Genomic DNA, 22601 nt, shown 5'->3' with positions numbered 1-22601 from the left:
AGGTGATATATTTGGCTTTAAATTTGTAAATACAGTGTTTTCACATTAAAACATGACCAGTAAAGGGCACCTAAAGCAAAAAAAGTGCTCAATAATGGATTTTCCATGTTGCCATAGGGGAATGCTTATATGGCCTTAACCGCAGTAATGAAAGTGAGTTTTTCCTCATTTCTAACCTAATGTTTGCTCAAATCTACACAAAACTTGATTTCAAGTGCTTATTACTACCATATTTAGGTAAATATAGCCCTCAAAGTTTAATATTTGATATTTTTACTAAATTTTCTACACTTTTTACAAGATAGGACATAAAAATCAGCCAAAAAGACCAATTTTCCATAATTTGGACCTATAACTTAAAAAAATGCATATTTTGAAGGATTTTTGTAGTGTATTCCTCTCATGGCAAAGTTAACAAGATCTTCAAGTAGTTTAAAGCTATTTCAAGAAACTTTTCATTTTGCCATGGCTTCAGCTTAAGGCTAAAAACCACTAATTCCACTTCCCATAGGCTTCTATGCTAATTTCACAATATTCAATGGCTTCTCTGGACTTTACCTTAACTTTAACCTGCAGATGACTATATATCAGCATGATTCTACATATGTCAGCTCACAATCCTCAGAATGGCATGTGGGGTTAGCAGACTTGCAGTGCAGTACTGGTCACCGGAAGTGAAGGGTCTATAAATAGCATGGGAAATCCCAGTGTTTTCACAAGATAGGGGTATATTTAAAAATCATTATGGAGATTAGGCTTCACATCACAAGAAGCAAAATGCACCTATAAAATGTACAGAAATGTTTTTCCTTTCAGAAACTGTTTAAATTTTTTAAATAAGATGAGAACTTTTTTCACAGCACTATGAGGAACAGGGGTAATTTCTGCGTAGGACTATTTTTGCGTACGTTCCAAATGCTCATTGGTTGAATTGGTGGTCTGTAACCTAAACAGTCACTTTTTGTCTTAGAAAAAATAAATAACTATACAGGTATCTTCCTACACACATACTGAATGCATTTGCAAAGTTTCAGTGAAAAGTGACAAGCACTTTTTTAAATATTTGATTTTTAAATATAGGGTAACCAAGTTGTGTGAGCAAAAAAGTGATAATATTCTACCATACTGAAATGCATTAAATATTTGCAAAGAACTTTTTCTGACTTTTCAAATAAAAAATATCAATCACAACTTGTTTTTTAACAATATTAATGAAGAAATAGTTTTAAAAGTAATCATTTTCTGAGAAATTCGTCTATTTTTAAAAATTTATTTCTGACATGCCTCCCCCTTTTTCTTGATCACATGTCAAAAATCCTAAATCTTTAAATTTTCACAAAAGGTGATATATTTGGCTTTAAATTTGTAAATACAGTGTTTTCACATTAAAACATAACCAGTAAAGGGCACCTAAAGCAAAAAAAGTGCTCAATAATGGATTTTCCATGTTGCCATAGGGGAATGCTTATATGGCCTTAACCGCAGTAATGAAAGTGAGTTTTTCCTCATTTCTAACCTAATTTTTGCTCAAATCTACACAAAACTTGATTTCAAGTGCTTATTACTACTATATTTAGGTAAATATAGCCCTCAAAGTTTAATATTTGATATTTTTACTAAATTTTCTACACTTTTTACAAGATAGGACATAAAAATCAGCCAAAAAGACCAATTTTCCATAATTTGGACCTATAACTTAAAAAAATGCATATTTTGAAGGATTTTTGTAGTGTATTCCTCTCATGGAAAAGTTAACAAGATCTTCAAGTAGTTTAAAGCTATTTCAAGAAACTTTTCGTTTTGCCATGGCTTCAGCTTAATAAAGAGTCACTTTTTGTCTTAGAAAAAATAAATAACTATACAGGTATCTTCCTACACACATGCTGAATGCATTTGCAAAGTTTCAGTGAAATGTGACAAGCACTTTTTTAAATATTTGATTTTTAAATATAGGGTAACCAAGTTGTGTGAGCAAAAAAGTGAAAATATTCTACCATACTGAAATGCATTAAATATTTGCAAAGAACTTTTTCTGACTTTTCAAATAAAAAATATCAATCACAACTTGTTTTTTAACAATATTAATGAAGAAATAGTTTTAAAAGTAATCATTTTCTGAGAAATTGGTCTATTTTTAAAAATTTATTTCTGACATGCCTCCCCCTTTTTCTTGATCACATGTCAAAAATCCTAAATCTTTAAATTTTCACAAAAGGTGATATATTTGGCTTTAAATTTGTAAATACAGTGTTTTCACATTAAAACATGACCAGTAAAGGGCACCTAAAGCAAAAAAAGTGCTCAATAATGGATTTTCCATGTTGCCATAGGGGAATGCTTATATGGCCTTAACCGCAGTAATGAAAGTGAGTTTTTCCTCATTTCTAACCTAATGTTTGCTCAAATCTACACAAAACTTGATTTCAAGTGCTTATTACTACCATATTTAGGTAAATATAGCCCTCAAAGTTTAATATTTGATATTTTTACTAAATTTTCTACACTTTTTACAAGATAGGACATAAAAATCAGCCAAAAAGACCAATTTTCCATAATTTGGACCTATAACTTAAAAAAATGCATATTTTGAAGGATTTTTGTAGTGTATTCCTCTCATGGCAAAGTTAACAAGATCTTCAAGTAGTTTAAAGCTATTTCAAGAAACTTTTCATTTTGCCATGGCTTCAGCTTAAAGAGTCACTTTTTGTCTTAGAAAAAATAAATAACTATACAGGTATCTTCCTACACACATACTGAATGCATTTGCAAAGTTTCAGTGAAAAGTGACAAGCACTTTTTTAAATATTTGATTTTTAAATATAGGGTAACCAAGTTGTGTGAGCAAAAAAGTGATAATATTCTACCATACTGAAATGCATTAAATATTTGCAAAGAACTTTTTCTGACTTTTCAAATAAAAAATATCAATCACAACTTGTTTTTTAACAATATTAATGAAGAAATAGTTTTAAAAGTAATCATTTTCTGAGAAATTGGTCTATTTTTAAAAATTTATTTCTGACATGCCTCCCCCTTTTTCTTGATCACATGTCAAAAATCCTAAATCTTTAAATTTTCACAAAAGGTGATATATTTGGCTTTAAATTTGTAAATACAGTGTTTTCACATTAAAACATGACCAGTAAAGGGCACCTAAAGCAAAAAAAGTGCTCAATAATGGATTTTCCATGTTGCCATAGGGGAATGCTTATATGGCCTTAACCGCAGTAATGAAAGTGAGTTTTTCCTCATTTCTAACCTAATGTTTGCTCAAATCTACACAAAACTTGATTTCAAGTGCTTATTACTACCATATTTAGGTAAATATAGCCCTCAAAGTTTAATATTTGATATTTTTACTAAATTTTCTACACTTTTTACAAGATAGGACATAAAAATCAGCCAAAAAGACCAATTTTCCATAATTTGGACCTATAACTTAAAAAAATGCATATTTTGAAGGATTTTTGTAGTGTATTCCTCTCATGGCAAAGTTAACAAGATCTTCAAGTAGTTTAAAGCTATTTCAAGAAACTTTTCATTTTGCCATGGCTTCAGCTTAAGGCTAAAAACCACTAATTCCACTTCCCATAGGCTTCTATGCTAATTTCACAATATTCAATGGCTTCTCTGGACTTTACCTTAACTTTAACCTGCAGATGACTATATATCAGCATGATTCTACATATGTCAGCTCACAATCCTCAGAATGGCATGTGGGGTTAGCAGACTTGCAGTGCAGTACTGGTCACTGGAAGTGAAGGGTCTATAAATAGCATGGGAAATCCCAGTGTTTTCACAAGATAGGGGTATATTTAAAAATCATTATGGAGATTAGGCTTCACATCACAAGAAGCAAAATGCACCTATAAAATGTACAGAAATGTTTTTCCTTTCAGAAACTGTTTAAATTTTTTAAATAAGATGAGAACTTTTTTCACAGCACTATGAGGAACAGGGGTAATTTCTGTGTAGGACTATTTTTGCGTACGTTCCAAATGCTCATTGGTTGAATTGGTGGTCTGTAACCTAAAGAGTCACCTTTTGTCTTAGAAAAAATAAATAACTATACAGGTATCTTCCTACACACATGCTGAATGCATTTGCAAAGTTTCAGTGAAATGTGACAAGCACTTTTTTAAATATTTGATTTTTAAATATAGGGTAACCAAGTTGTGCGAGCAAAAAAGTGAAAATATTCTACCATACTGAAATGCATTAAATATTTGCAAAGAACTTTTTCTGACTTTTCAAATAAAAAATATCAATCACAACTTGTTTTTTAACAATATTAATGAAGAAATAGTTTTAAAAGTAATCATTTTCTGAGAAATTGGTCTATTTTTAAAAATTTATTTCTGACATGCCTCCCCCTTTTTCTTGATCACATGTCAAAAATCCTAAATCTTTAAATTTTCACAAAAGGTGATATATTTGGCTTTAAATTTGTAAATACAGTGTTTTCACATTAAAACATGACCAGTAAAGGGCACCTAAAGCAAAAAAAGTGCTCAATAATGGATTTTCCATGTTGCCATAGGGGAATGCTTATATGGCCTTAACCGCAGTAATGAAAGTGAGTTTTTCCTCATTTCTAACCTAATGTTTGCTCAAATCTACACAAAACTTGATTTCAAGTGCTTATTACTACCATATTTAGGTAAATATAGCCCTCAAAGTTTAATATTTGATATTTTTACTAAATTTTCTACACTTTTTACAAGATAGGACATAAAAATCAGCCAAAAAGACCAATTTTCCATAATTTGGACCTATAACTTAAAAAAATGCATATTTTGAAGGATTTTTGTAGTGTATTCCTCTCATGGCAAAGTTAACAAGATCTTCAAGTAGTTTAAAGCTATTTCAAGAAACTTTTCATTTTGCCATGGCTTCAGCTTAAGGCTAAAAACCACTAATTCCACTTCCCATAGGCTTCTATGCTAATTTCACAATATTCAATGGCTTCTCTGGACTTTACCTTAACTTTAACCTGCAGATGACTATATATCAGCATGATTCTACATATGTCAGCTCACAATCCTCAGAATGGCATGTGGGGTTAGCAGACTTGCAGTGCAGTACTGGTCACTGGAAGTGAAGGGTCTATAAATAGCATGGGAAATCCCAGTGTTTTCACAAGATAGGGGTATATTTAAAAATCATTATGGAGATTAGGCTTCACATCACAAGAAGCAAAATGCACCTATAAAATGTACAGAAATGTTTTTCCTTTCAGAAACTGTTTAAATTTTTTAAATAAGATGAGAACTTTTTTCACAGCACTATGAGGAACAGGGGTAATTTCTGCGTAGGACTATTTTTGCGTACGTTCCAAATGCTCATTGGTTGAATTGGTGGTCTGTAACCTAAAGAGTCACTTTTTGTCTTAGAAAAAATAAATAACTATACAGGTATCTTCCTACACACATGCTGAATGCATTTGCAAAGTTTCAGTGAAATGTGACAAGCACTTTTTTAAATATTTGATTTTTAAATATAGGGTAACCAAGTTGTGCGAGCAAAAAAGTGAAAATATTCTACCATACTGAAATGCATTAAATATTTGCAAAGAACTTTTTCTGACTTTTCAAATAAAAAATATCAATCACAACTTGTTTTTTAACAATATTAATGAAGAAATAGTTTTAAAAGTAATCATTTTCTGAGAAATTGGTCTATTTTTAAAAATTTATTTCTGACATGCCTCCCCCTTTTTCTTGATCACATGTCAAAAATCCTAAATCTTTAAATTTTCACAAAAGGTGATATATTTGGCTTTAAATTTGTAAATACAGTGTTTTCACATTAAAACATGACCAGTAAAGGGCACCTAAAGCAAAAAAAGTGCTCAATAATGGATTTTCCATGTTGCCATAGGGGAATGCTTATATGGCCTTAACCGCAGTAATGAAAGTGAGTTTTTCCTCATTTCTAACCTAATGTTTGCTCAAATCTACACAAAACTTGATTTCAAGTGCTTATTACTACCATATTTAGGTAAATATAGCCCTCAAAGTTTAATATTTGATATTTTTACTAAATTTTCTACACTTTTTACAAGATAGGACATAAAAATCAGCCAAAAAGACCAATTTTCCATAATTTGGACCTATAACTTAAAAAAATGCATATTTTGAAGGATTTTTGTAGTGTATTCCTCTCATGGCAAAGTTAACAAGATCTTCAAGTAGTTTAAAGCTATTTCAAGAAACTTTTCATTTTGCCATGGCTTCAGCTTAAGGCTAAAAACCACTAATTCCACTTCCCATAGGCTTCTATGCTAATTTCACAATATTCAATGGCTTCTCTGGACTTTACCTTAACTTTAACCTGCAGATGACTATATATCAGCATGATTCTACATATGTCAGCTCACAATCCTCAGAATGGCATGTGGGGTTAGCAGACTTGCAGTGCAGTACTGGTCACCGGAAGTGAAGGGTCTATAAATAGCATGGGAAATCCCAGTGTTTTCACAAGATAGGGGTATATTTAAAAATCATTATGGAGATTAGGCTTCACATCACAAGAAGCAAAATGCACCTATAAAATGTACAGAAATGTTTTTCCTTTCAGAAACTGTTTAAATTTTTTAAATAAGATGAGAACTTTTTTCACAGCACTATGAGGAACAGGGGTAATTTCTGCGTAGGACTATTTTTGCGTACGTTCCAAATGCTCATTGGTTGAATTGGTGGTCTGTAACCTAAAGAGTCACTTTTTGTCTTAGAAAAAATAAATAACTATACAGGTATCTTCCTACACACATGCTGAATGCATTTGCAAAGTTTCAGTGAAATGTGACAAGCACTTTTTTAAATATTTGATTTTTAAATATAGGGTAACCAAGTTGTGCGAGCAAAAAAGTGAAAATATTCTACCATACTGAAATGCATTAAATATTTGCAAAGAACTTTTTCTGACTTTTCAAATAAAAAATATCAATCACAACTTGTTTTTTAACAATATTAATGAAGAAATAGTTTTAAAAGTAATCATTTTCTGAGAAATTGGTCTATTTTTAAAAATTTATTTCTGACATGCCTCCCCCTTTTTCTTGATCACATGTCAAAAATCCTAAATCTTTAAATTTTCACAAAAGGTGATATATTTGGCTTTAAATTTGTAAATACAGTGTTTTCACATTAAAACATGACCAGTAAAGGGCACCTAAAGCAAAAAAAGTGCTCAATAATGGATTTTCCATGTTGCCATAGGGGAATGCTTATATGGCCTTAACCGCAGTAATGAAAGTGAGTTTTTCCTCATTTCTAACCTAATGTTTGCTCAAATCTACACAAAACTTGATTTCAAGTGCTTATTACTACCATATTTAGGTAAATATAGCCCTCAAAGTTTAATATTTGATATTTTTACTAAATTTTCTACACTTTTTACAAGATAGGACATAAAAATCAGCCAAAAAGACCAATTTTCCATAATTTGGACCTATAACTTAAAAAAATGCATATTTTGAAGGATTTTTGTAGTGTATTCCTCTCATGGCAAAGTTAACAAGATCTTCAAGTAGTTTAAAGCTATTTCAAGAAACTTTTCATTTTGCCATGGCTTCAGCTTAAGGCTAAAAACCACTAATTCCACTTCCCATAGGCTTCTATGCTAATTTCACAATATTCAATGGCTTCTCTGGACTTTACCTTAACTTTAACCTGCAGATGACTATATATCAGCATGATTCTACATATGTCAGCTCACAATCCTCAGAATGGCATGTGGGGTTAGCAGACTTGCAGTGCAGTACTGGTCACCGGAAGTGAAGGGTCTATAAATAGCATGGGAAATCCCAGTGTTTTCACAAGATAGGGGTATATTTAAAAATCATTATGGAGATTAGGCTTCACATCACAAGAAGCAAAATGCACCTATAAAATGTACAGAAATGTTTTTCCTTTCAGAAACTGTTTAAATTTTTTAAATAAGATGAGAACTTTTTTCACAGCACTATGAGGAACAGGGATAATTTCTGCGTAGGACTATTTTTGCGTACGTTCCAAATGCTCATTGGTTGAATTGGTGGTCTGTAACCTAAAGAGTCACTTTTTGTCTTAGAAAAAATAAATAACTATACAGGTATCTTCCTACACACATGCTGAATGCATTTGCAAAGTTTCAGTGAAATGTGACAAGCACTTTTTTAAATATTTGATTTTTAAATATAGGGTAACCAAGTTGTGCGAGCAAAAAAGTGAAAATATTCTACCATACTGAAATGCATTAAATATTTGCAAAGAACTTTTTCTGACTTTTCAAATAAAAAATATCAATCACAACTTGTTTTTTAACAATATTAATGAAGAAATAGTTTTAAAAGTAATCATTTTCTGAGAAATTGGTCTATTTTTAAAAATTTATTTCTGACATGCCTCCCCCTTTTTCTTGATCACATGTCAAAAATCCTAAATCTTTAAATTTTCACAAAAGGTGATATATTTGGCTTTAAATTTGTAAATACAGTGTTTTCACATTAAAACATGACCAGTAAAGGGCACCTAAAGCAAAAAAAGTGCTCAATAATGGATTTTCCATGTTGCCATAGGGGAATGCTTATATGGCCTTAACCGCAGTAATGAAAGTGAGTTTTTCCTCATTTCTAACCTAATGTTTGCTCAAATCTACACAAAACTTGATTTCAAGTGCTTATTACTACCATATTTAGGTAAATATAGCCCTCAAAGTTTAATATTTGATATTTTTACTAAATTTTCTACACTTTTTACAAGATAGGACATAAAAATCAGCCAAAAAGACCAATTTTCCATAATTTGGACCTATAACTTAAAAAAATGCATATTTTGAAGGATTTTTGTAGTGTATTCCTCTCATGGCAAAGTTAACAAGATCTTCAAGTAGTTTAAAGCTATTTCAAGAAACTTTTCATTTTGCCATGGCTTCAGCTTAAGGCTAAAAACCACTAATTCCACTTCCCATAGGCTTCTATGCTAATTTCACAATATTCAATGGCTTCTCTGGACTTTACCTTAACTTTAACCTGCAGATGACTATATATCAGCATGATTCTACATATGTCAGCTCACAATCCTCAGAATGGCATGTGGGGTTAGCAGACTTGCAGTGCAGTACTGGTCACCGGAAGTGAAGGGTCTATAAATAGCATGGGAAATCCCAGTGTTTTCACAAGATAGGGGTATATTTAAAAATCATTATGGAGATTAGGCTTCACATCACAAGAAGCAAAATGCACCTATAAAATGTACAGAAATGTTTTTCCTTTCAGAAACTGTTTAAATTTTTTAAATAAGATGAGAACTTTTTTCACAGCACTATGAGGAACAGGGGTAATTTCTGCGTAGGACTATTTTTGCGTACGTTCCAAATGCTCATTGGTTGAATTGGTGGTCTGTAACCTAAAGAGTCACTTTTTGTCTTAGAAAAAATAAATAACTATACAGGTATCTTCCTACACACATGCTGAATGCATTTGCAAAGTTTCAGTGAAATGTGACAAGCACTTTTTTAAATATTTGATTTTTAAATATAGGGTAACCAAGTTGTGCGAGCAAAAAAGTGAAAATATTCTACCATACTGAAATGCATTAAATATTTGCAAAGAACTTTTTCTGACTTTTCAAATAAAAAATATCAATCACAACTTGTTTTTTAACAATATTAATGAAGAAATAGTTTTAAAAGTAATCATTTTCTGAGAAATTGGTCTATTTTTAAAAATTTATTTCTGACATGCCTCCCCCTTTTTCTTGATCACATGTCAAAAATCCTAAATCTTTAAATTTTCACAAAAGGTGATATATTTGGCTTTAAATTTGTAAATACAGTGTTTTCACATTAAAACATGACCAGTAAAGGGCACCTAAAGCAAAAAAAGTGCTCAATAATGGATTTTCCATGTTGCCATAGGGGAATGCTTATATGGCCTTAACCGCAGTAATGAAAGTGAGTTTTTCCTCATTTCTAACCTAATGTTTGCTCAAATCTACACAAAACTTGATTTCAAGTGCTTATTACTACCATATTTAGGTAAATATAGCCCTCAAAGTTTAATATTTGATATTTTTACTAAATTTTCTACACTTTTTACAAGATAGGACATAAAAATCAGCCAAAAAGACCAATTTTCCATAATTTGGACCTATAACTTAAAAAAATGCATATTTTGAAGGATTTTTGTAGTGTATTCCTCTCATGGCAAAGTTAACAAGATCTTCAAGTAGTTTAAAGCTATTTCAAGAAACTTTTCATTTTGCCATGGCTTCAGCTTAAGGCTAAAAACCACTAATTCCACTTCCGATAGGCTTCTATGCTAATTTCACAATATTCAATGGCTTCTCTGGACTTTACCTTAACTTTAACCTGCAGATGACTATATATCAGCATGATTCTACATATGTCAGCTCACAATCCTCAGAATGGCATGTGGGGTTAGCAGACTTGCAGTGCAGTACTGGTCACCGGAAGTGAAGGGTCTATAAATAGCATGGGAAATCCCAGTGTTTTCACAAGATAGGGGTATATTTAAAAATCATTATGGAGATTAGGCTTCACATCACAAGAAGCAAAATGCACCTATAAAATGTACAGAAATGTTTTTCCTTTCAGAAACTGTTTAAATTTTTTAAATAAGATGAGAACTTTTTTCACAGCACTATGAGGAACAGGGGTAATTTCTGCGTAGGACTATTTTTGCGTACGTTCCAAATGCTCATTGGTTGAATTGGTGGTCTGTAACCTAAAGAGTCACTTTTTGTCTTAGAAAAAATAAATAACTATACAGGTATCTTCCTACACACATGCTGAATGCATTTGCAAAGTTTCAGTGAAATGTGACAAGCACTTTTTTAAATATTTGATTTTTAAATATAGGGTAACCAAGTTGTGCGAGCAAAAAAGTGAAAATATTCTACCATACTGAAATGCATTAAATATTTGCAAAGAACTTTTTCTGACTTTTCAAATAAAAAATATCAATCACAACTTGTTTTTTAACAATATTAATGAAGAAATAGTTTTAAAAGTAATCATTTTCTGAGAAATTGGTCTATTTTTAAAAATTTATTTCTGACATGCCTCCCCCTTTTTCTTGATCACATGTCAAAAATCCTAAATCTTTAAATTTTCACAAAAGGTGATATATTTGGCTTTAAATTTGTAAATACAGTGTTTTCACATTAAAACATGACCAGTAAAGGGCACCTAAAGCAAAAAAAGTGCTCAATAATGGATTTTCCATGTTGCCATAGGGGAATGCTTATATGGCCTTAACCGCAGTAATGAAAGTGAGTTTTTCCTCATTTCTAACCTAATGTTTGCTCAAATCTACACAAAACTTGATTTCAAGTGCTTATTACTACCATATTTAGGTAAATATAGCCCTCAAAGTTTAATATTTGATATTTTTACTAAATTTTCTACACTTTTTACAAGATAGGACATAAAAATCAGCCAAAAAGACCAATTTTCCATAATTTGGACCTATAACTTAAAAAAATGCATATTTTGAAGGATTTTTGTAGTGTATTCCTCTCATGGCAAAGTTAACAAGATCTTCAAGTAGTTTAAAGCTATTTCAAGAAACTTTTCATTTTGCCATGGCTTCAGCTTAAGGCTAAAAACCACTAATTCCACTTCCCATAGGCTTCTATGCTAATTTCACAATATTCAATGGCTTCTCTGGACTTTACCTTAACTTTAACCTGCAGATGACTATATATCAGCATGATTCTACATATGTCAGCTCAGAATGGCATGTGGGGTTAGCAGACTTGCAGTGCAGTACTGGTCACCGGAAGTGAAGGGTCTATAAATAGCATGGGAAATCCCAGTGTTTTCACAAGATAGGGGTATATTTAAAAATCATTATGGAGATTAGGCTTCACATCACAAGAAGCAAAATGCACCTATAAAATGTACAGAAATGTTTTTCCTTTCAGAAACTGTTTAAATTTTTTAAATAAGATGAGAACTTTTTTCACAGCACTATGAGGAACAGGGGTAATTTCTGCGTAGGACTATTTTTGCGTACGTTCCAAATGCTCATTGGTTGAATTGGTGGTCTGTAACCTAAAGAGTCACTTTTTGTCTTAGAAAAAATAAATAACTATACAGGTATCTTCCTACACACATGCTGAATGCATTTGCAAAGTTTCAGTGAAATGTGACAAGCACTTTTTTAAATATTTGATTTTTAAATATAGGGTAACCAAGTTGTGCGAGCAAAAAAGTGAAAATATTCTACCATACTGAAATGCATTAAATATTTGCAAAGAACTTTTTCTGACTTTTCAAATAAAAAATATCAATCACAACTTGTTTTTTAACAATATTAATGAAGAAATAGTTTTAAAAGTAATCATTTTCTGAGAAATTGGTCTATTTTTAAAAATTTATTTCTGACATGCCTCCCCCTTTTTCTTGATCACATGTCAAAAATCCTAAATCTTTAAATTTTCACAAAAGGTGATATATTTGGCTTTAAATTTGTAAATACAGTGTTTTCACATTAAAACATGACCAGTAAAGGGCACCTAAAGCAAAAAAAGTGCTCAATAATGGATTTTCCATGTTGCCATAGGGGAATGCTTATATGGCCTTAACCGCAGTAATGAAAGTGAGTTTTTCCTCATTTCTAACCTAATGTTTGCTCAAATCTACACAAAACTTGATTTCAAGTGCTTATTACTACCATATTTAGGTAAATATAGCCCTCAAAGTTTAATATTTGATATTTTTACTAAATTTTCTACACTTTTTACAAGATAGGACATAAAAATCAGCCAAAAAGACCAATTTTCCATAATTTGGACCTATAACTTAAAAAAATGCATATTTTGAAGGATTTTTGTAGTGTATTCCTCTCATGGCAAAGTTAACAAGATCTTCAAGTAGTTTAAAGCTATTTCAAGAAACTTTTCATTTTGCCATGGCTTCAGCTTAAAGAGTCACTTTTTGTCTTAGAAAAAATAAATAACTATACAGGTATCTTCCTACACACATGCTGAATGCATTTGCAAAGTTTCAGTGAAATGTGACAAGCACTTTTTTAAATATTTGATTTTTAAATATAGGGTAACCAAGTTGTGTGAGCAAAAAAGTGAAAATATTCTACCATACTGAAATGCATTAAATATTTGCAAAGAACTTTTTCTGACTTTTCAAATAAAAAATATCAATCACAACTTGTTTTTTAACAATATTAATGAAGAAATAGTTTTAAAAGTAATCATTTTCTGAGAAATTGGTCTATTTTTAAAAATTTATTTCTGACATGCCTCCCCCTTTTTCTTGATCACATGTCAAAAATCCTAAATCTTTAAATTTTCACAAAAGGTGATATATTTGGCTTTAAATTTGTAAATACAGTGTTTTCACATTAAAACATGACCAGTAAAGGGCACCTAAAGCAAAAAAAGTGCTCAATAATGGATTTTCCATGTTGCCATAGGGGAATGCTTATATGGCCTTAACCGCAGTAATGAAAGTGAGTTTTTCCTCATTTCTAACCTAATGTTTGCTCAAATCTACACAAAACTTGATTTCAAGTGCTTATTACTACCATATTTAGGTAAATATAGCCCTCAAAGTTTAATATTTGATATTTTTACTAAATTTTCTACACTTTTTACAAGATAGGACATAAAAATCAGCCAAAAAGACCAATTTTCCATAATTTGGACCTATAACTTAAAAAAATGCATATTTTGAAGGATTTTTGTAGTGTATTCCTCTCATGGCAAAGTTAACAAGATCTTCAAGTAGTTTAAAGCTATTTCAAGAAACTTTTCATTTTGCCATGGCTTCAGCTTAAGGCTAAAAACCACTAATTCCACTTCCCATAGGCTTCTATGCTAATTTCACAATATTCAATGGCTTCTCTGGACTTTACCTTAACTTTAACCTGCAGATGACTATATATCAGCATGATTCTACATATGTCAGCTCACAATCCTCAGAATGGCATGTGGGGTTAGCAGACTTGCAGTGCAGTACTGGTCACTGGAAGTGAAGGGTCTATAAATAGCATGGGAAATCCCAGTGTTTTCACAAGATAGGGGTATATTTAAAAATCATTATGGAGATTAGGCTTCACATCACAAGAAGCAAAATGCACCTATAAAATGTACAGAAATGTTTTTCCTTTCAGAAACTGTTTAAATTTTTTAAATAAGATGAGAACTTTTTTCACAGCACTATGAGGAACAGGGGTAATTTCTGTGTAGGACTATTTTTGCGTACGTTCCAAATGCTCATTGGTTGAATTGGTGGTCTGTAACCTAAAGAGTCACTTTTTGTCTTAGAAAAAATAAATAACTATACAGGTATCTTCCTACACACATGCTGAATGCATTTGCAAAGTTTCAGTGAAATGTGACAAGCACTTTTTTAAATATTTGATTTTTAAATATAGGGTAACCAAGTTGTGCGAGCAAAAAAGTGAAAATATTCTACCATACTGAAATGCATTAAATATTTGCAAAGAACTTTTTCTGACTTTTCAAATAAAAAATATCAATCACAACTTGTTTTTTAACAATATTAATGAAGAAATAGTTTTAAAAGTAATCATTTTCTGAGAAATTGGTCTATTTTTAAAAATTTATTTCTGACATGCCTCCCCCTTTTTCTTGATCACATGTCAAAAATCCTAAATCTTTAAATTTTCACAAAAGGTGATATATTTGGCTTTAAATTTGTAAATACAGTGTTTTCACATTAAAACATGACCAGTAAAGGGCACCTAAAGCAAAAAAAGTGCTCAATAATGGATTTTCCATGTTGCCATAGGGGAATGCTTATATGGCCTTAACCGCAGTAATGAAAGTGAGTTTTTCCTCATTTCTAACCTAATGTTTGCTCAAATCTACACAAAACTTGATTTCAAGTGCTTATTACTACCATATTTAGGTAAATATAGCCCTCAAAGTTTAATATTTGATATTTTTACTAAATTTTCTACACTTTTTACAAGATAGGACATAAAAATCAGCCAAAAAGACCAATTTTCCATAATTTGGACCTATAACTTAAAAAAATGCATATTTTGAAGGATTTTTGTAGTGTATTCCTCTCATGGCAAAGTTAACAAGATCTTCAAGTAGTTTAAAGCTATTTCAAGAAACTTTTCATTTTGCCATGGCTTCAGCTTAAGGCTAAAAACCACTAATTCCACTTCCCATAGGCTTCTATGCTAATTTCACAATATTCAATGGCTTCTCTGGACTTTACCTTAACTTTAACCTGCAGATGACTATATATCAGCATGATTCTACATATGTCAGCTCACAATCCTCAGAATGGCATGTGGGGTTAGCAGACTTGCAGTGCAGTACTGGTCACTGGAAGTGAAGGGTCTATAAATAGCATGGGAAATCCCAGTGTTTTCACAAGATAGGGGTATATTTAAAAATCATTATGGAGATTAGGCTTCACATCACAAGAAGCAAAATGCACCTATAAAATGTACAGAAATGTTTTTCCTTTCAGAAACTGTTTAAATTTTTTAAATAAGATGAGAACTTTTTTCACAGCACTATGAGGAACAGGGGTAATTTCTGCGTAGGACTATTTTTGCGTACGTTCCAAATGCTCATTGGTTGAATTGGTGGTCTGTAACCTAAAGAGTCACTTTTTGTCTTAGAAAAAATAAATAACTATACAGGTATCTTCCTACACACATGCTGAATGCATTTGCAAAGTTTCAGTGAAATGTGACAAGCACTTTTTTAAATATTTGATTTTTAAATATAGGGTAACCAAGTTGTGCGAGCAAAAAAGTGAAAATATTCTACCATACTGAAATGCATTAAATATTTGCAAAGAACTTTTTCTGACTTTTCAAATAAAAAATATCAATCACAACTTGTTTTTTAACAATATTAATGAAGAAATAGTTTTAAAAGTAATCATTTTCTGAGAAATTGGTCTATTTTTAAAAATTTATTTCTGACATGCCTCCCCCTTTTTCTTGATCACATGTCAAAAATCCTAAATCTTTAAATTTTCACAAAAGGTGATATATTTGGCTTTAAATTTGTAAATACAGTGTTTTCACATTAAAACATGACCAGTAAAGGGCACCTAAAGCAAAAAAAGTGCTCAATAATGGATTTTCCATGTTGCCATAGGGGAATGCTTATATGGCCTTAACCGCAGTAATGAAAGTGAGTTTTTCCTCATTTCTAACCTAATGTTTGCTCAAATCTACACAAAACTTGATTTCAAGTGCTTATTACTACCATATTTAGGTAAATATAGCCCTCAAAGTTTAATATTTGATATTTTTACTAAATTTTCTACACTTTTTACAAGATAGGACATAAAAATCAGCCAAAAAGACCAATTTTCCATAATTTGGACCTATAACTTAAAAAAATGCATATTTTGAAGGATTTTTGTAGTGTATTCCTCTCATGGCAAAGTTAACAAGATCTTCAAGTAGTTTAAAGCTATTTCAAGAAACTTTTCATTTTGCCATGGCTTCAGCTTAAGGCTAAAAACCACTAATTCCACTTCCCATAGGCTTCTATGCTAATTTCACAATATTCAATGGCTTCTCTGGACTTTACCTTAACTTTAACCTGCAGATGACTATATATCAGCATGATTCTACATATGTCAGCTCACAATCCTCAGAATGGCATGTGGGGTTAGCAGACTTGCAGTGCAGTACTGGTCACCGGAAGTGAAGGGTCTATAAATAGCATGGGAAATCCCAGTGTTTTCACAAGATAGGGGTATATTTAAAAATCATTATGGAGATTAGGCTTCACATCACAAGAAGCAAAATGCACCTATAAAATGTACAGAAATGTTTTTCCTTTCAGAAACTGTTTAAATTTTTTAAATAAGATGAGAACTTTTTTCACAGCACTATGAGGAACAGGGGTAATTTCTGCGTAGGACTATTTTTGCGTACGTTCCAAATGCTCATTGGTTGAATTGGTGGTCTGTAACCTAAAGAGTCACTTTTTGTCTTAGAAAAAATAAATAACTATACAGGTATCTTCCTACACACATGCTGAATGCATTTGCAAAGTTTCAGTGAAATGTGACAAGCACTTTTTTAAATATTTGATTTTTAAATATAGGGTAACCAAGTTGTGCGAGCAAAAAAGTGAAAATATTCTACCATACTGAAATGCATTAAATATTTGCAAAGAACTTTTTCTGACTTTTCAAATAAAAAATATCAATCACAACTTGTTTTTTAACAATATTAATGAAGAAATAGTTTTAAAAGTAATCATTTTCTGAGAAATTGGTCTATTTTTAAAAATTTATTTCTGACATGCCTCCCCCTTTTTCTTGATCACATGTCAAAAATCCTAAATCTTTAAATTTTCACAAAAGGTGATATATTTGGCTTTAAATTTGTAAATACAGTGTTTTCACATTAAAACATGACCAGTAAAGGGCACCTAAAGCAAAAAAAGTGCTCAATAATGGATTTTCCATGTTGCCATAGGGGAATGCTTATATGGCCTTAACCGCAGTAATGAAAGTGAGTTTTTCCTCATTTCTAACCTAATGTTTGCTCAAATCTACACAAAACTTGATTTCAAGTGCTTATTACTACCATATTTAGGTAAATATAGCCCTCAAAGTTTAATATTTGATATTTTTACTAAATTTTCTACACTTTTTACAAGATAGGACATAAAAATCAGCCAAAAAGACCAATTTTCCATAATTTGGACCTATAACTTAAAAAAATGCATATTTTGAAGGATTTTTGTAGTGTATTCCTCTCATGGCAAAGTTAACAAGATCTTCAAGTAGTTTAAAGCTATTTCAAGAAACTTTTCATTTTGCCATGGCTTCAGCTTAAGGCTAAAAACCACTAATTCCACTTCCCATAGGCTTCTATGCTAATTTCACAATATTCAATGGCTTCTCTGGACTTTACCTTAACTTTAACCTGCAGATGACTATATATCAGCATGATTCTACATATGTCAGCTCACAATCCTCAGAATGGCATGTGGGGTTAGCAGACTTGCAGTGCAGTACTGGTCACCGGAAGTGAAGGGTCTATAAATAGCATGGGAAATCCCAGTGTTTTCACAAGATAGGGGTATATTTAAAAATCATTATGGAGATTAGGCTTCACATCACAAGAAGCAAAATGCACCTATAAAATGTACAGAAATGTTTTTCCTTTCAGAAACTGTTTAAATTTTTTAAATAAGATGAGAACTTTTTTCACAGCACTATGAGGAACAGGGATAATTTCTGCGTAGGACTATTTTTGCGTACGTTCCAAATGCTCATTGGTTGAATTGGTGGTCTGTAACCTAAAGAGTCACTTTTTGTCTTAGAAAAAATAAATAACTATACAGGTATCTTCCTACACACATGCTGAATGCATTTGCAAAGTTTCAGTGAAATGTGACAAGCACTTTTTTAAATATTTGATTTTTAAATATAGGGTAACCAAGTTGTGCGAGCAAAAAAGTGAAAATATTCTACCATACTGAAATGCATTAAATATTTGCAAAGAACTTTTTCTGACTTTTCAAATAAAAAATATCAATCACAACTTGTTTTTTAACAATATTAATGAAGAAATAGTTTTAAAAGTAATCATTTTCTGAGAAATTGGTCTATTTTTAAAAATTTATTTCTGACATGCCTCCCCCTTTTTCTTGATCACATGTCAAAAATCCTAAATCTTTAAATTTTCACAAAAGGTGATATATTTGGCTTTAAATTTGTAAATACAGTGTTTTCACATTAAAACATGACCAGTAAAGGGCACCTAAAGCAAAAAAAGTGCTCAATAATGGATTTTCCATGTTGCCATAGGGGAATGCTTATATGGCCTTAACCGCAGTAATGAAAGTGAGTTTTTCCTCATTTCTAACCTAATGTTTGCTCAAATCTACACAAAACTTGATTTCAAGTGCTTATTACTACCATATTTAGGTAAATATAGCCCTCAAAGTTTAATATTTGATATTTTTACTAAATTTTCTACACTTTTTACAAGATAGGACATAAAAATCAGCCAAAAAGACCAATTTTCCATAATTTGGACCTATAACTTAAAAAAATGCATATTTTGAAGGATTTTTGTAGTGTATTCCTCTCATGGCAAAGTTAACAAGATCTTCAAGTAGTTTAAAGCTATTTCAAGAAACTTTTCATTTTGCCATGGCTTCAGCTTAAGGCTAAAAACCACTAATTCCACTTCCCATAGGCTTCTATGCTAATTTCACAATATTCAATGGCTTCTCTGGACTTTACCTTAACTTTAACCTGCAGATGACTATATATCAGCATGATTCTACATATGTCAGCTCACAATCCTCAGAATGGCATGTGGGGTTAGCAGACTTGCAGTGCAGTACTGGTCACCGGAAGTGAAGGGTCTATAAATAGCATGGGAAATCCCAGTGTTTTCACAAGATAGGGGTATATTTAAAAATCATTATGGAGATTAGGCTTCACATCACAAGAAGCAAAATGCACCTATAAAATGTACAGAAATGTTTTTCCTTTCAGAAACTGTTTAAATTTTTTAAATAAGATGAGAACTTTTTTCACAGCACTATGAGGAACAGGGGTAATTTCTGCGTAGGACTATTTTTGCGTACGTTCCAAATGCTCATTGGTTGAATTGGTGGTCTGTAACCTAAAGAGTCACTTTTTGTCTTAGAAAAAATAAATAACTATACAGGTATCTTCCTACACACATGCTGAATGCATTTGCAAAGTTTCAGTGAAATGTGACAAGCACTTTTTTAAATATTTGATTTTTAAATATAGGGTAACCAAGTTGTGCGAGCAAAAAAGTGAAAATATTCTACCATACTGAAATGCATTAAATATTTGCAAAGAACTTTTTCTGACTTTTCAAATAAAAAATATCAATCACAACTTGTTTTTTAACAATATTAATGAAGAAATAGTTTTAAAAGTAATCATTTTCTGAGAAATTGGTCTATTTTTAAAAATTTATTTCTGACATGCCTCCCCCTTTTTCTTGATCACATGTCAAAAATCCTAAATCTTTAAATTTTCACAAAAGGTGATATATTTGGCTTTAAATTTGTAAATACAGTGTTTTCACATTAAAACATGACCAGTAAAGGGCACCTAAAGCAAAAAAAGTGCTCAATAATGGATTTTCCATGTTGCCATAGGGGAATGCTTATATGGCCTTAACCGCAGTAATGAAAGTGAGTTTTTCCTCATTTCTAACCTAATGTTTGCTCAAATCTACACAAAACTTGATTTCAAGTGCTTATTACTACCATATTTAGGTAAATATAGCCCTCAAAGTTTAATATTTGATATTTTTACTAAATTTTCTACACTTTTTACAAGATAGGACATAAAAATCAGCCAAAAAGACCAATTTTCCATAATTTGGACCTATAACTTAAAAAAATGCATATTTTGAAGGATTTTTGTAGTGTATTCCTCTCATGGCAAAGTTAACAAGATCTTCAAGTAGTTTAAAGCTATTTCAAGAAACTTTTCATTTTGCCATGGCTTCAGCTTAAGGCTAAAAACCACTAATTCCACTTCCGATAGGCTTCTATGCTAATTTCACAATATTCAATGGCTTCTCTGGACTTTACCTTAACTTTAACCTGCAGATGACTATATATCAGCATGATTCTACATATGTCAGCTCACAATCCTCAGAATGGCATGTGGGGTTAGCAGACTTGCAGTGCAGTACTGGTCACCGGAAGTGAAGGGTCTATAAATAGCATGGGAAATCCCAGTGTTTTCACAAGATAGGGGTATATTTAAAAATCATTATGGAGATTAGGCTTCACATCACAAGAAGCAAAATGCACCTATAAAATGTACAGAAATGTTTTTCCTTTCAGAAACTGTTTAAATTTTTTAAATAAGATGAGAACTTTTTTCACAGCACTATGAGGAACAGGGGTAATTTCTGCGTAGGACTATTTTTGCGTACGTTCCAAATGCTCATTGGTTGAATTGGTGGTCTGTAACCTAAAGAGTCACTTTTTGTCTTAGAAAAAATAAATAACTATACAGGTATCTTCCTACACACATGCTGAATGCATTTGCAAAGTTTCAGTGAAATGTGACAAGCACTTTTTTAAATATTTGATTTTTAAATATAGGGTAACCAAGTTGTGCGAGCAAAAAAGTGAAAATATTCTACCATACTGAAATGCATTAAATATTTGCAAAGAACTTTTTCTGACTTTTCAAATAAAAAATATCAATCACAACTTGTTTTTTAACAATATTAATGAAGAAATAGTTTTAAAAGTAATCATTTTCTGAGAAATTGGTCTATTTTTAAAAATTTATTTCTGACATGCCTCCCCCTTTTTCTTGATCACATGTCAAAAATCCTAAATCTTTAAATTTTCACAAAAGGTGATATATTTGGCTTTAAATTTGTAAATACAGTGTTTTCACATTAAAACATGACCAGTAAAGGGCACCTAAAGCAAAAAAAGTGCTCAATAATGGATTTTCCATGTTGCCATAGGGGAATGCTTATATGGCCTTAACCGCAGTAATGAAAGTGAGTTTTTCCTCATTTCTAACCTAATGTTTGCTCAAATCTACACAAAACTTGATTTCAAGTGCTTATTACTACCATATTTAGGTAAATATAGCCCTCAAAGTTTAATATTTGATATTTTTACTAAATTTTCTACACTTTTTACAAGATAGGACATAAAAATCAGCCAAAAAGACCAATTTTCCATAATTTGGACCTATAACTTAAAAAAATGCATATTTTGAAGGATTTTTGTAGTGTATTCCTCTCATGGCAAAGTTAACAAGATCTTCAAGTAGTTTAAAGCTATTTCAAGAAACTTTTCATTTTGCCATGGCTTCAGCTTAAAGAGTCACTTTTTGTCTTAGAAAAAATAAATAACTATACAGGTATCTTCCTACACACATGCTGAATGCATTTGCAAAGTTTCAGTGAAATGTGACAAGCACTTTTTTAAATATTTGATTTTTAAATATAGGGTAACCAAGTTGTGTGAGCAAAAAAGTGAAAATATTCTACCATACTGAAATGCATTAAATATTTGCAAAGAACTTTTTCTGACTTTTCAAATAAAAAATATCAATCACAACTTGTTTTTTAACAATATTAATGAAGAAATAGTTTTAAAAGTAATCATTTTCTGAGAAATTGGTCTATTTTTAAAAATTTATTTCTGACATGCCTCCCCCTTTTTCTTGATCACATGTCAAAAATCCTAAATCTTTAAATTTTCACAAAAGGTGATATATTTGGCTTTAAATTTGTAAATACAGTGTTTTCACATTAAAACATGACCAGTAAAGGGCACCTAAAGCAAAAAAAGTGCTCAATAATGGATTTTCCATGTTGCCATAGGGGAATGCTTATATGGCCTTAACCGCAGTAATGAAAGTGAGTTTTTCCTCATTTCTAACCTAATGTTTGCTCAAATCTACACAAAACTTGATTTCAAGTGCTTATTACTACCATATTTAGGTAAATATAGCCCTCAAAGTTTAATATTTGATATTTTTACTAAATTTTCTACACTTTTTACAAGATAGGACATAAAAATCAGCCAAAAAGACCAATTTTCCATAATTTGGACCTATAACTTAAAAAAATG

The sequence above is a fragment of the Perna viridis genome, chromosome 7 (assembly GCF_037379345.1).
Source record: "Perna viridis isolate PV_CMFRI_1.1 ecotype Kerala chromosome 7, ASM3737934v1, whole genome shotgun sequence".
NCBI lineage: Eukaryota > Metazoa > Mollusca > Bivalvia > Mytilida > Mytilidae > Perna > Perna viridis.
Note: the sequence above shows the minus strand (reverse complement) of the source record.